Genomic DNA, 12,609 nt, shown 5'->3' with positions numbered 1-12,609 from the left:
AATTGATACTTATAAAAATTATTTTAAAACCGAGTAAAATTTTTAGAAAATAAAAAATTCAAGATTAATTATAAACTTGATTTATGTATGTATATGTTAATATATTGATCCTTTTGCAAAAATCTATGCAAAAATATTATTTTTTATTTTATAAACTTGATTTATGTATATATATGTTAATATATTGATCCTTTTGCAAGAATCTATGAAAAAATATTATTTTTTATTTTATTTCTTTGGAAATTAGTAATTATAATATAATGAATATTTGAATTATTAAAAGTGATTATTTATTATAATAAAAATAATATTTTTATTTTTAAACATCACATCTACACACGAAGAACGAAAAATCGATTAATTTATATAATAATAAAAGGCCTTTCTCTGCTGTCAAGCATTTCCAATCAACCCAAATGCCGCATAATTTACACATACAATTTTTTAATTATATATATTTTTTATTGCACACTCACTCCTCCACATCAGACATTTACCTTTTCCACTCTCTGTTGGCAAAGCGGGTTCACTGAACCGCCAGTTTCAGATTAATTAATGGTTCAAAATTTTTCAGATTAATTAATGGTTCAAAATTTTTAAGATGTTGAATCTAAATCAGCTTTTGAACTGTCGATGCCAATCCGATTTCGGTGCGTTTCCGATCACGATTTCTGACGATATATATATATTTTTTTAAAAAAATCAATTTTAATGTTACGTATTTCTTTTAAAAATATTAATATGAGTATAAAAAATATTGGTAAATTTTATTTTAAAATAAATTTTAGAATACTCATATTCATATAATAATAAAATTAATTAATTTTACAAAATAATCAAATAAATTATCACTTTATTTTGTTTAAATGTTATTAATTAAATAAATAATAAAAAAATTTTGAAAAATGCTTCAAAATAATGTAATTTTAAACTTAATAAATAATTTAAAAGGGTAAAAAAAAGTAAAAACAATATAAGTTTAGACTAACTGTGTCTCTCTTTTTTTATCATTTTACTTTTTAGATTCTTAACTTTTAAAGTACAGTGTGTTTAAAAAAAAAAAAATTGAAGTAAAGTATATCATATAGTAAAATATTATTGAAACTTTTAGAGATAAATAAAATAAGCTAAGTGATTATTATTTAAAAAAAAAATAAAAAATTTTCAATTCGAGCAGAATAAAAACCGCAATTTTGATACCTGACGTATTTTGATACCTGTTGGCTTAAACTTTACCCAGCCGAGCGCAATTTTTCCTACCAACTCATTAATTTAACTCGGTCATTCTTCAACTTAGCGGTCGTTCCGAAACTTAAATCTTCTCTCTCCCTTACTCTCCTACACTTCCTTCCTGTAGCAGGAAAAATCACGTGGCCTCCACATGCCCCTAAACCAGTCATCCTCTACAGCCCAAATGACAGCGTTTTGGTCACAGGTTTTTCTGGCAACGAAAAGGTTGAAGCTATTCAGTCACATTTTTATCTACCCGAGTTGCCTATATCTGACTCAAAAGCGGCAGCCATAGCCTTTCAAATAACATTATTTCCAAATCAAGGATTTTCCATTGGCGTCTCCTTTCACCATGCCATCTTTGATGGCAAAAGCATAAGCATGTTTCTTAACGCACGGGCTTACTTATGTAAACAGAGCGAAATAGAGAAGAATCCAACATTATCACCGGAGCTAACTCCATTTTTCGATCGAACACTTATTCAAGACCCTTCAGGACTTGACATGATTTTTCTGAACAACTGGTTAGAGTCCAGGTTGCTATGTGTAAATGATAAGCCTAGAAGCTTAAAGCTATGGCAAGTTCCAAGAGATCTCTCCAGCTTAGTACGATCAACATTCGAGTTGTGTCATGAAGATATAAAGAAACTTAGGCGAAAGGTACTTTCTCAATTAGAAGATCAAAATAAAATAAAGTCAATGAATTTATCAACATTCGTTCTCTAATTTGCATATACTTTGGTTTGCATCGTTAAAGCAAGAATGCTAGAAAGGAAAACAAATATTCGTTTTGCAGTGTAGCAGACTGTAGAGCTCATTTGGACCCACCAATACCTGAAAACTATTTTGGTAACTGTGTTAAGGGTTACCTATATTTACACAAGCAGAAGCTTTACTTGAAGATAATGGGATAACCACTGTGGCAGAAAAGCTTAGCAAGGAAATAAAGGGGTTAGAGAAAGGACTGATAAATAATGAAGGAGCAAAGGAAGTGCATGCAGGATTTCTTAAGGGGAAGGAGTTTGATTCAATAGCGATAGGGGTTGCTGGGTCACCTAGATTTGAAGTTTATGGGACAGAATTTGGATGGGAAAAGCCAAAGAAGGTGGAGATTACATCTATAGATACAGGTGGATCCATTTCTATAGTAGAAAGCAAAGATGGGAATGGTGGAGTTGAGATTGTTTAGTTTTGAAGACGGATGAGATGGAGGTGTTTGATTTTTTGTTTGTTAAAGGCCTTAAAGACATGTAAAATGTTATTCCGAACTAATTTGCCTACTTTAATAGGTACTTTTAAACTTTTAAGCACATGCTAACTGAATAAAAAAAAATATTCGCAACAATAATGAAATGGACAATAAATATTATAAATTCAAGAACTATTGAGCAATAACCTATTTATTGGGGTGGTAAACAGTATTAATTCTTTTCCTTTGAAAAAAACAATATTAGATCTTACGAGGGTTATGTTAGATGTCAAAAAAGGATAATCCAATTAACATGATTTCATATTATGTTTAAGTAAATTTAAGATTAACAGGATTAGATTATTGATTTTAAATTATTGGTTCTTAAGAGTTCTTTGAATGCAGCACAACTATTATTAGAGTTGTAAAATTAGCCAAATGGCCGATTGGTTCTCAAAGTACTCTATTCATAGTGTGAAAAGTGAGAGGAGATAACTATTTAAAAGAAGTGAAATACTTGCCTATACTTAGTGTATCGACTCATTCATATACCAAACTAATTACAAATAGTGTTTTGTATCAAACGAATGTATTTCTAACCATGCACTGAGAAAAATTAACATTTGAAAAAAAAATTTTTTTGATTGACTTGGTGTAAAAAGTTTTTTAATTAACTTCGTCTATGAGACCATGACAAGAAATTTTCTTAAAAAAAAAATATTTGGAGAGAATATCTCTCAATGAAAAACTGTTTATTTGATCAAATGAGAATTTTTTTTTTTTTTTTGGTAAATAAGAGAAGCTAGACAACACTAGGTAGAACACAAATGAGCTGGGAGCTATACCACATAGATCATTAAAGAGGACGGGAAAAAGACCAGCCGGAGGAATGTCATGAATCTGAGAGCTCAAAGGAGCAGTCCCAGCGCTTTTGGAGAGCCAATCAGCACAAGAATTCGCCTCGCAATAAATATGAGCCAATAATATATGAGTGGTTTCATACGTCAGTTTGTACAAACCTTGTCCAAATAGCGAAATAGGTTAATCCCATGGCATATTACCTTTTAACCCTAAAGGTTATGGTTCACCAATATTCAGTCCTTTATTATTACAAATAAGTCCTTAGATAATTATTTATTCTATCATGTGAAAATTAATACAAATTTGATTTCAGGGAAGTGTAATTAAAAAAAAACTTTTTCTTTTATGAGATCTAATATATTATTCCTTATTTTTGAACAAAACTGAGAAACAATGAGGCTCAAAGTTTTACCTTTCATTAACAATAAAACAATTTATATACAAGAATTACAGCTCACCTAATCTCCTTGTACAAGGCAAATTCCTAAAGTTATGGAACAAGAATAATCTTCTAAAAAAGTATCAAGATTTTATAATAGGAAAGTATTTACAAAAGGGAAAAGAAGAGGAAAAAAAAAAAGGCATGAAAATCATAGCCACAAAATCATGAAGCTCGTCTAAAATCTTCCAATACCCCCCCCCCCCTCAAGTTGGAGTATGAAGATCATGAAATGCCCAACTTGGAAAGAAGAAAATCAAACTGATCCTTGCCCAAGGCCTTTGTAAAAATATCAACAAGTTGCTTAGAAGTATGCACATATGTTGTCTGAATGGTTCCATTTTGTATTTCATCATGTATAAAGTGATAATCAACTTCGATGTGTTTCGTGTGCTCGTGATAAACTGGATTAGCTGCAATATGCAATGCAGCCTGACTGTCACAGTAAAGATGCATAGGCCCAGAGTGGTCAACACCAAGAAGAGTTGATAACCCTTTCAACCATTTGAGTTCATAAGCTATCGTCGTCATAGATCTATACTCGGCTTCAGCGAAAGAGCAATGTACAATCTGTTGTTTCTTAGTTTTGTATGAAACAGGAGAATTTCCCAAGAGAATAAAATAGCTAGTCAAAGATCATCGAGTCAAAGGGCAACTTGCCTAATCAGAGGCACAATAAGCATATAATGTCATATCATAATTGACACGCAAGAGAACTCCTTGGCCTGGGTTTCCTTTCAAATAACGCACAACTCTCAAAGCTGCTTTCCAATGGTCTTTCTTGGGTTGCTGGATAAACTGTCCAAGAACATGCACACAGTAAGATAGTTCTGGATGTGTGAGAGTCAGACAAATAAGTCTCCCCACTAAACACCTATATTGTGCAGGATCGTCAACATCAGGTCCCTTCACAAGTGCCTACTTGTGATTTTGTTCAAGAGGATACTGAGCCAGCCTAGCTCCAAGTAAACTAGCTTCAGTAATGATATCTAACGCTCATTTGCGTTGACACAAGAAAATACCATCAGAATTTCTTGTCGCCCTATTCCTAAGAAATATTTTAACTTACCAAAATCTTTCATATGAAAAGAACAGTTTAAATAATCCATAAATTTTTGTATCGCCGAGCTATTTTTATAAAAAATAATGAGGTCATCAACATAGACAAGGATATTCAACTGACCATGTCCATTTCTAAAAGTAAACAAAGAATAACCTGAATATGATTGTTTGAAACCATAAGTTTTCAAGGATGTTGCCAATTTGGCAAACCAACACAGTGGTGCTTTTCTTAAACCATATGGAGATTTTTGAAGTCGGCATACCTTTCTAGAAGTTTGAGAAACAAAACCAGGTGGCATTTTCATATAAACTTCCTCATTTAAGTCACCATGCAAGAATGCATTTTGTACATCCATTTGAAATAATTCCCAATTCTATGCGACTGCGACAGCAAAAAAAGGTGTGTAAAGTAACCATCTTTGCTGTAGGTGCAAACCTCTCATGATAGTCAATACCTTCAACTTGATTGTTTCCAAGTATTACCAATTGAGCCTTGCATCGTTCAATGCTTCCGTTTGAGTTGTATTTAATTTTATGTAACCACTTGCTCTCGATTACTTTCTTTCAAGGAGGTAAGTCTTCTATTATCCAGGTATCATTCTCCTCTAAAGCATGTATCTCCCTTCTCATTGATTCTCTCCAAATTTCATCTTTAATAGCCTCAACATATGTGAGAGGCTCACGACCTACAATAACATTTGCCAAAAACAATCGATGTTGCAAAGAAAATTTATCATAATTCACATAATATGCTATAGAATAAGCAATACCTGAGGAATTTGAATTGAGTGATGAACATGTCGAGGGGTTACTTGAATGGTATTAGTCACATTATCCTTCAAACCAATAGAAGGTTACTTAACCCTTTGCGCTCTACCAAGTTGCTCTTCAACAACATTATTTCCTTCTTCATTGTCATCCCTTCTATTCTTAATATCAACTCTTCCATCAATAGTAATTATTTCCTCAACATCATGACTTACCTAATTCTCTCTACTTGTGTTCTAATCATGCTGGTCTCCCACATCATTTTCCGAATTCTCTACAACACCATTCTCAACCATAGAATTATTTTCAACTACCTCAACAGCTGCAACCTTATCATTGGCATATGGAAATTCAGTCTCCACAAATACTACATCCTTAAAAATAAAATACTCACGAGTTTCTAAGTCATATAATTTCCATCCTTTCTTCTCATATTTATATCCTATAAAAGTACACTTTCGACTCCTACTAGCAAATTTATCTTTATCTTTGTTCAAATTATATGCATAACAAAGACATCCAAAAGTCCGAATATGTCTATAGGAGGGTACTTGCCCAAAAAGAATTTCATATGGTGTTCTACCATTTAATAGCATAGAAAGTATTCTATTAATCAAATATCCAGTTGTAAGAATACATTCATCCAAAACTCAATAGGTAAATGTGCTTGAAAACGCAATGCTCTTGCCACATTAAGAATATGACGATGCTTTCTTTCTACACGTCTATTTTGTTGAGGCGTCCGTACACATGATGTTTGATGCAAAATTCCATGTTCATTAAAGTATTCTTTCAAACACAAGAATTCACTTCCATTGTCACTTCTAATGATTTTTACAGCTTTATTAAATTGTCTTTGAATCATTATAATGAACCTTTAAAGAACACAAGCCACCTCATTTTTCTTATTCAATAAATAAATCTACACAGCGCGAGAACAATCATCAACAATAGTTTAAAAAATAAATTGCACCATAAGAAGCTGAAACTCTATAAGGTCCCCATAAATCACAATGTATTATATCACAACATTCTTTTAGCTTTATTTTCACTAGAAAAGAACACCTCTCTAGTCTGTTTAGCTCTAAAATAAGCATCACAAGCCTTATTATTATTTTTTCTATTAGAACCACTAAATTGAAAAATCAACTCTATCACCTTAGAAGAAGGATGACCCATTCTCCTATGCCAAAGCTCAAAAGACGAAATACCATTAATCTTGCAAGCATGCACTGAAGCCACTCCTTTTGAGAAAATAAAGTTCCTGACGACGTTCACCCGCTCCAATCAGCTTCCTCAAACTTAGGTCCTGTATAACACAAATTTTTCTAGTGATTAGAATTATAAAATTTGAGTCATCAAGAAGCTGCGATACGTAAATTAAACTGCATTTTAAATTAGGTGCAAAAAGAACATGTTGCAACTTCAATCCTCCTCCAAGATACACGGTCCCCTCTTTTATTGCCGTGACCTCCTTTCCATTTGGTAATTCTACTGACGTGGTTTAATGTCACGTACTTCTCTTAAAGATGAAAATGTTCCGATCATATGGTGGGAAGCTCTTGAGTCAATAATCCAAGACAAAAGCTTTTGTTTACTTGTCAACCTCTCATTAGTACTGTTTGTGTGAGCTCAACATGCCAAGCAACGTCGCCCATTGCTCAATTCAGCCCAATAAGTGCTTTTCTATCTGAATAAAAAACAACATAATGCCTATTATTAGTTCCAAAAGCTTGAGCAGTTGTGGTTGTGTGTGCTCTATTACACAACCATTTCGGATACCCAATCAACTGAATGCAACTATCAGCATCATGTCCCTCTTTGTTGCAATTTGAACAAATAGTTGTTTTATCCTTTCCATCCCCCCCCCCCCCAAATTTCGACTGCCAGTTTGGACAGCGAAGCTCATAGGATGATCTCTTTCTTCTTTCATTCGTTTCATAGTCCGCACTCATTCTTGTTGTATAATCATGGCATAAACTCGATTTAGGTTCAGCAAGGGTTCAATGCTCAAAATGTTGGAACATACTGCTCCATACCCTTCTTCATCCAAGCCCATCAAAAATTGATGAACTCTCTGTTCTTCACGCTTTCTTTCTAATTCAAGAGTGATGTTGCTTTTGCATCCGAAGTAATTACATATTGGTATTTGTCATAATTATTCAATTCATCCCAAATTGTTTTGAGTCGACTATAATAAGTTACTATGGCCTGCCCATCTTGCTTGCAATTTGCTAGATCTGATCTCACTTGCTGCACTCTTGGACCATTCCCAACAGAGAATCGTTGCTTAATATCCTCCCACAAGTCGCTTACATTCTCCATGTGAGATATGGTTGAACGAAGAGTAGGCTCAATTGTGTGAAACACCCAAGAAACAAGCATGGAGTTAAGAGTCCACCAATCTTCAAGTTCAAGCGAATCATTTGCTGGTGTTTCACAATTCCATCAACGAAGCCATATTTCTTTTTTGCTCGTAATGCAGTCCGCATAGCACATGCCCATTTATCATATTTTTCGCCTTTCAACTGAACTTGGGTAATTATATTACCCAGGTTTTCATTTTAATTCAGTATATAAGGATTCGAAGTTTTCTTGTCCATGCCAGAACTCTCCTCTTCTTTTTTTTGTATCAACTATGGCCCTGATACCATGAGCAAAACAGAGAAACAATGAGGCTGAAAGTTCTACCTTTCATTAACAATAAAACGATTTATATACAAGAATTACAACTCACTTAATCTCTTTGTACAAGTTAAATTCTTAAACTTATAGAACAAGAATAATCTCCTAAAAGATAAAGTATCAAGATTTTACAATAGGAAAGTATCTATAGAAGGGAAAAGGAAAGGAAAATAAAATCATGAAAATAGCTACAGAATCGTGAAGATTGTCCAATATCTTCCAATAATTTTAAATATTTAGAATTGATAAAAAAAATTAAGGAAAAGAAACTTTTTTTTTTCAATTTTATTATATAGTCAACGGATGCATATTGTTGTGCCTTAATTTTATCCGTAGTCTCTCAATTATATGGCCTATCTCTTTGTCATTTTTAGACTTCAATTTGTCACTTTGGAAGATTACTAATTTACTAATTAAACTCCATCAGAATATTGACATAGAACGCACTTGGGGAGGGAAAATATGAGGTTGGCAAAAATATCCCTACTAAATATATGGATTAAAAATTGTCTTTAAAGTTTTTAATTTCATTAGTTGAAAATAAATATAATCCAATTTGATTGGTTACATTAGTTTCCTATTTAAATCTAAATGCTAATAGCTAATAAACAAAATAAAAAATTATTATTACAAAAGATTGTAATTACACATTTTAATTTAGGAAGTTGAGTATGTAGCAAGAAAATTACTTTTAACTGAAAATTTATTAAATAAACTATATGACATAAAAGTTAGAACAAACATAAAGAATTTTATATAAATTTTCATAAACCTAAAGAATTTTATACATATTGTAGATATTATAGAACATGATATAAAATTAAAATATGTTTCATTAATAATAAATCAAATATAAATGACCAATCCTAATTCGGATGTCTTGTATAGAGGTTAATTTTACTGATGGTTCCCTAACTTAGGAAGTATGCACTTAATTGTGTCTAGACTTGAATTTGTAACTTAAAAATGCTTCGACTTTAATTTGACATCGGTAAAAAGACCTTTGCTTGTTTTTATCGACTTTCAGTCTCTAGAATGCCATCTGGCAACACACGTGGATTTTTTAATTTAGATTTTTATTAATAAAAAATTCTCCTCGAAGTCAACTTTTTTTTTTTTTTTGTTTCACATAAAAAAATTTAAATATCCTTATTCATCTCCGCTTCTTCCTGATTTGGTAACATAAACAAAGAAAGAAGTAGATTCCATCGAATTCAATCATTGAAAATTTGGCCGGAAATCGACCCTAAAATTTTTGTCAGTTGCTGCATTTGGATTTTTCGATTGAGGCCACAAAGCTCGAGTTGGAGGTCATCAAATGGAAGAGGGGAAGGAGGTGAAGCAATTCGCTCATGTCTCGTGGCTAAGGTCGCTGAAAACGACGTGGATCACCGAAAAATGGATTGGTATGCTGTGAAGCTTTCAAACCCCAACCTCTCTTGCTTTGGTTGTTTGCTGCGTGAACGGTAACCATGGATGAGTCCCTCACAACGAGCACTTGAAGTTTGAGTGTTTAGTTGCCAGATTCCATAGCCAGTGGCCGAAAAACAAGGGAGATTAAGGGGGAGGGGCTGTCAGTAGGCATGGCCAAATCACGGTTCATGGAACCGGAACCGCCGGTTCGAACCGGTTCCGAACCGGAACCGGAACCGGTGCGAACCGGAACCGGGACGAACCGGAACCGGAACCGGAAGATTCCGGTTCGGTTCCGGTTCCAGATATTCTAGAACCAGAACCGGCGGTTCTAGAAAACCGGCCGGAACCGGTTGGAACCGCCGGTTCTCCGGCCGGTTAGAACCGCCGGTTCGAACCGATTCGAACCGGCGGTTCTAGCCGTTGTAACTGTCAGATTTTGAATTTTTTTTTTTTTTTTTTTTTTTTTTTTGTAAATTTGTTGTAAAATCTCTTAATTACCCCTCCCAACGGCTATAAACGGCTATATAACGGCTAGTTTTAAGGGTATTTTGGGAAAAAAGAATTTTTGGATTTATTATAAATACCTCATTTTATTTACAAATTAATTACAAAAAAATCTCAACTCTCTCTACTTACTTTATCTCTACAATAAACTACACTCTCTACTTACTCTCTATACAATATACTACACTCTACTCTATATTATTCATTTATTCTTCTCTACTCTATAATCTCTCTTATTAATTAATTATTGTCTCTATTTTTTTTTATTCAATTTTCCAAATTATATTTTATTATCATATAATGGCAAGTGGAGGAAACTCAAATTCGGGTAAGGGCAAGGGAAAAATTGGAGAATCATCTATTCCTACAAACGACATCTATAATATAATTCCCGAGCAATTTAATTTTGAGGGGTTTCCAAATGAAAGTTTGGATATTCCAACTCAAGAATCCGAATTTAATGAGCAATTTCAAGAAGATGAAGAACAAGAGCAAGAGCAACGAGCAAAAATTTTTACAAGAGCAAGACAAAGTTCCGACATATTCTCCATTCATTTCACAAAAAAATTCAAAGGTGAGAAAATGTACGATGTAATTTGCAATCATTTCACACCCGATTCATTAGAAGCACAAGCATGCGTGGATGATTGGACCAAGGCCGAACTAAGAGCCCAAGAAAATCCAAAAAAAAATGAAGATTTATATGATTTATACGATGGGTCCTCAACGGGAACATCAACCGGGGGTGCAAATAGCGAATAAGGTAAAAGGGGTGAAATTGGTATAAGGTAAGTAAGAACTACGTGGGCTTTGATTTCTCTAAACCCCAAGAGGATACGTAGGCAACTTAATTTTTTTAAAATTAAAAAAATTAAGTTCAAGCCCATTTTTTTTTTTAATTATGTTCAAACATTAAAAAAAAATTCAGTTGAAATTTAAAAAAAAAAATTATGTTCAACTGTTAAGTCTTTAAAAAAATAAATGGAATTCAAGTAATTTTAAATTTTTTAAGTGTATTTTTTAATTTTTTATGTTCCAAAAATTTTTTTTAACCCGTCTTCAAAATTTAAATTTTTTTTATTCTATTTTTTAAATTTTTTATGTTGAATTAATTTTTTTTTACACCGTTCTTCAAGATTTAAAATTTTTTAGGTGTATTTTTCAATTTTTTATGTTCAAAAAAGAAATTTTTTTAAATTTTTTAGGTGTATTTTTCAATTTTTTATGTTCAAAAAAAAATTTTTTTAAACCGGTTTTCAAATTTTAAAATGTTAAAATTATGCGATTCGCCGGAAAACCGATCGGAACCGTCGGTTTTGTAATCGGATCGGAACCGGAACCGGAACCGGAACCGGAACCGGACGGTTCCAAACCGGAACCGGAACCGGTCCTGTACGGTTCGGTTCCGGTTCCAGAAAATCTGGAACCGGAACCGCCGGTTCCGGAACCGTGGCCAAGCCTAGCTGTCAGTCGATGGAAAGGGGGAGAGAGAGAAGGGAGCGCTGACTTTTTCTTTTTTTTATTAATTTCTTTCCTTTTTTTAAAAAAATTTATTTTCTTTTCTTTTATTTCTCTTTCTTTCTCTTTTAATTCCCTTTTTCTTTATTTATTTTTATTTCTTATTTCTTTTCCCTTTCATTTTCCATTTGCTATTTGTTATTTATGTTTATAATTTTGTGGCTTTATTTTCTCCTTTTCTTCTTTGAGCAATTATATTGCACTTGATTCTTCTTCTTCTTCTTTTTTTTTTTTCAGTATAATTGTTTTATTTCTTTTTCTTATTTTCAAGATTTTTATTTTTTTCCTTTCTATGCATTAGGAAAACACTTATTTTTTATAGTTTTCGTTGACATGTTAAAATTTATATATTAAATAAGCCACATGTATTGCCAGATGGCATTCCGGTAATCGGAAGTCAATAAAAACAGGCAAAGGTTTTTTTTACCGATATCAAATTAAAGTTGGAGTATTTTTAAGTTACAAATTGAAATCTAGGCACAATTAAGTGCGCACCGCCTAAGTTGGGATACCGTCTGTGCAAATAACCCTTTTGTACTGTCTTAGTTAGGAATTAGAATTTCATTATGGAAATTTTATCCTACCATACCACTATATAAATGATTACTTTATCTGGAGAAAAAATACCATAAAGTTTATTTATTTTGTCAAATAAATTCTTTGGCTATCAAGATTTTTTTGTCTGAATTTCATTATAAACAATTTTTAGGTTTGCTATAAACGATATGTTGAGGACTTCTTCCCTTAGTATAGGTAATCATTTTTTGATTAAATGGTATTTCAATATTTTTAATTAATTTTCAATGTTTTAATCAAGCAATAAAAATATATTTTGAAAAATATTTTTCAAACGTAAGTTATTGTCTAAAAATAAATAAAACCTTAGATTTGCTTTCATTTTGCATTTTGCAGAAGAAAATTTGTCATTATTTAATAG

The 12,609-nt window shown here is 32.5% G+C and overlaps 2 pseudogenes; one reads left to right on the top strand and one right to left on the bottom strand.

Moving 5' to 3' along the window:
* Nucleotides 1-1,209: 1,209 nt before the first annotated feature.
* Nucleotides 1,210-2,484, top strand: LOC105645342 (malonyl-CoA:anthocyanidin 5-O-glucoside-6''-O-malonyltransferase pseudogene; annotated as a pseudogene).
* A 3,301-nt stretch (nucleotides 2,485-5,785) lies between these two features.
* On the bottom strand, nucleotides 5,786-7,934 carry LOC149495537 (uncharacterized; annotated as a pseudogene).
* Nucleotides 7,935-12,609: the final 4,675 nt, after the last annotated feature.

The sequence above is a fragment of the Jatropha curcas genome, chromosome 6 (genome assembly GCF_041381405.1).
Source record: "Jatropha curcas cultivar XTBG-Jc1 chromosome 6, XTBG_Jcur_1.0, whole genome shotgun sequence".
In the NCBI taxonomy this organism is placed as follows: domain Eukaryota; kingdom Viridiplantae; phylum Streptophyta; class Magnoliopsida; order Malpighiales; family Euphorbiaceae; genus Jatropha; species Jatropha curcas.
Note: the sequence above shows the minus strand (reverse complement) of the source record. Positions and strands in the feature narration are given on the sequence as shown.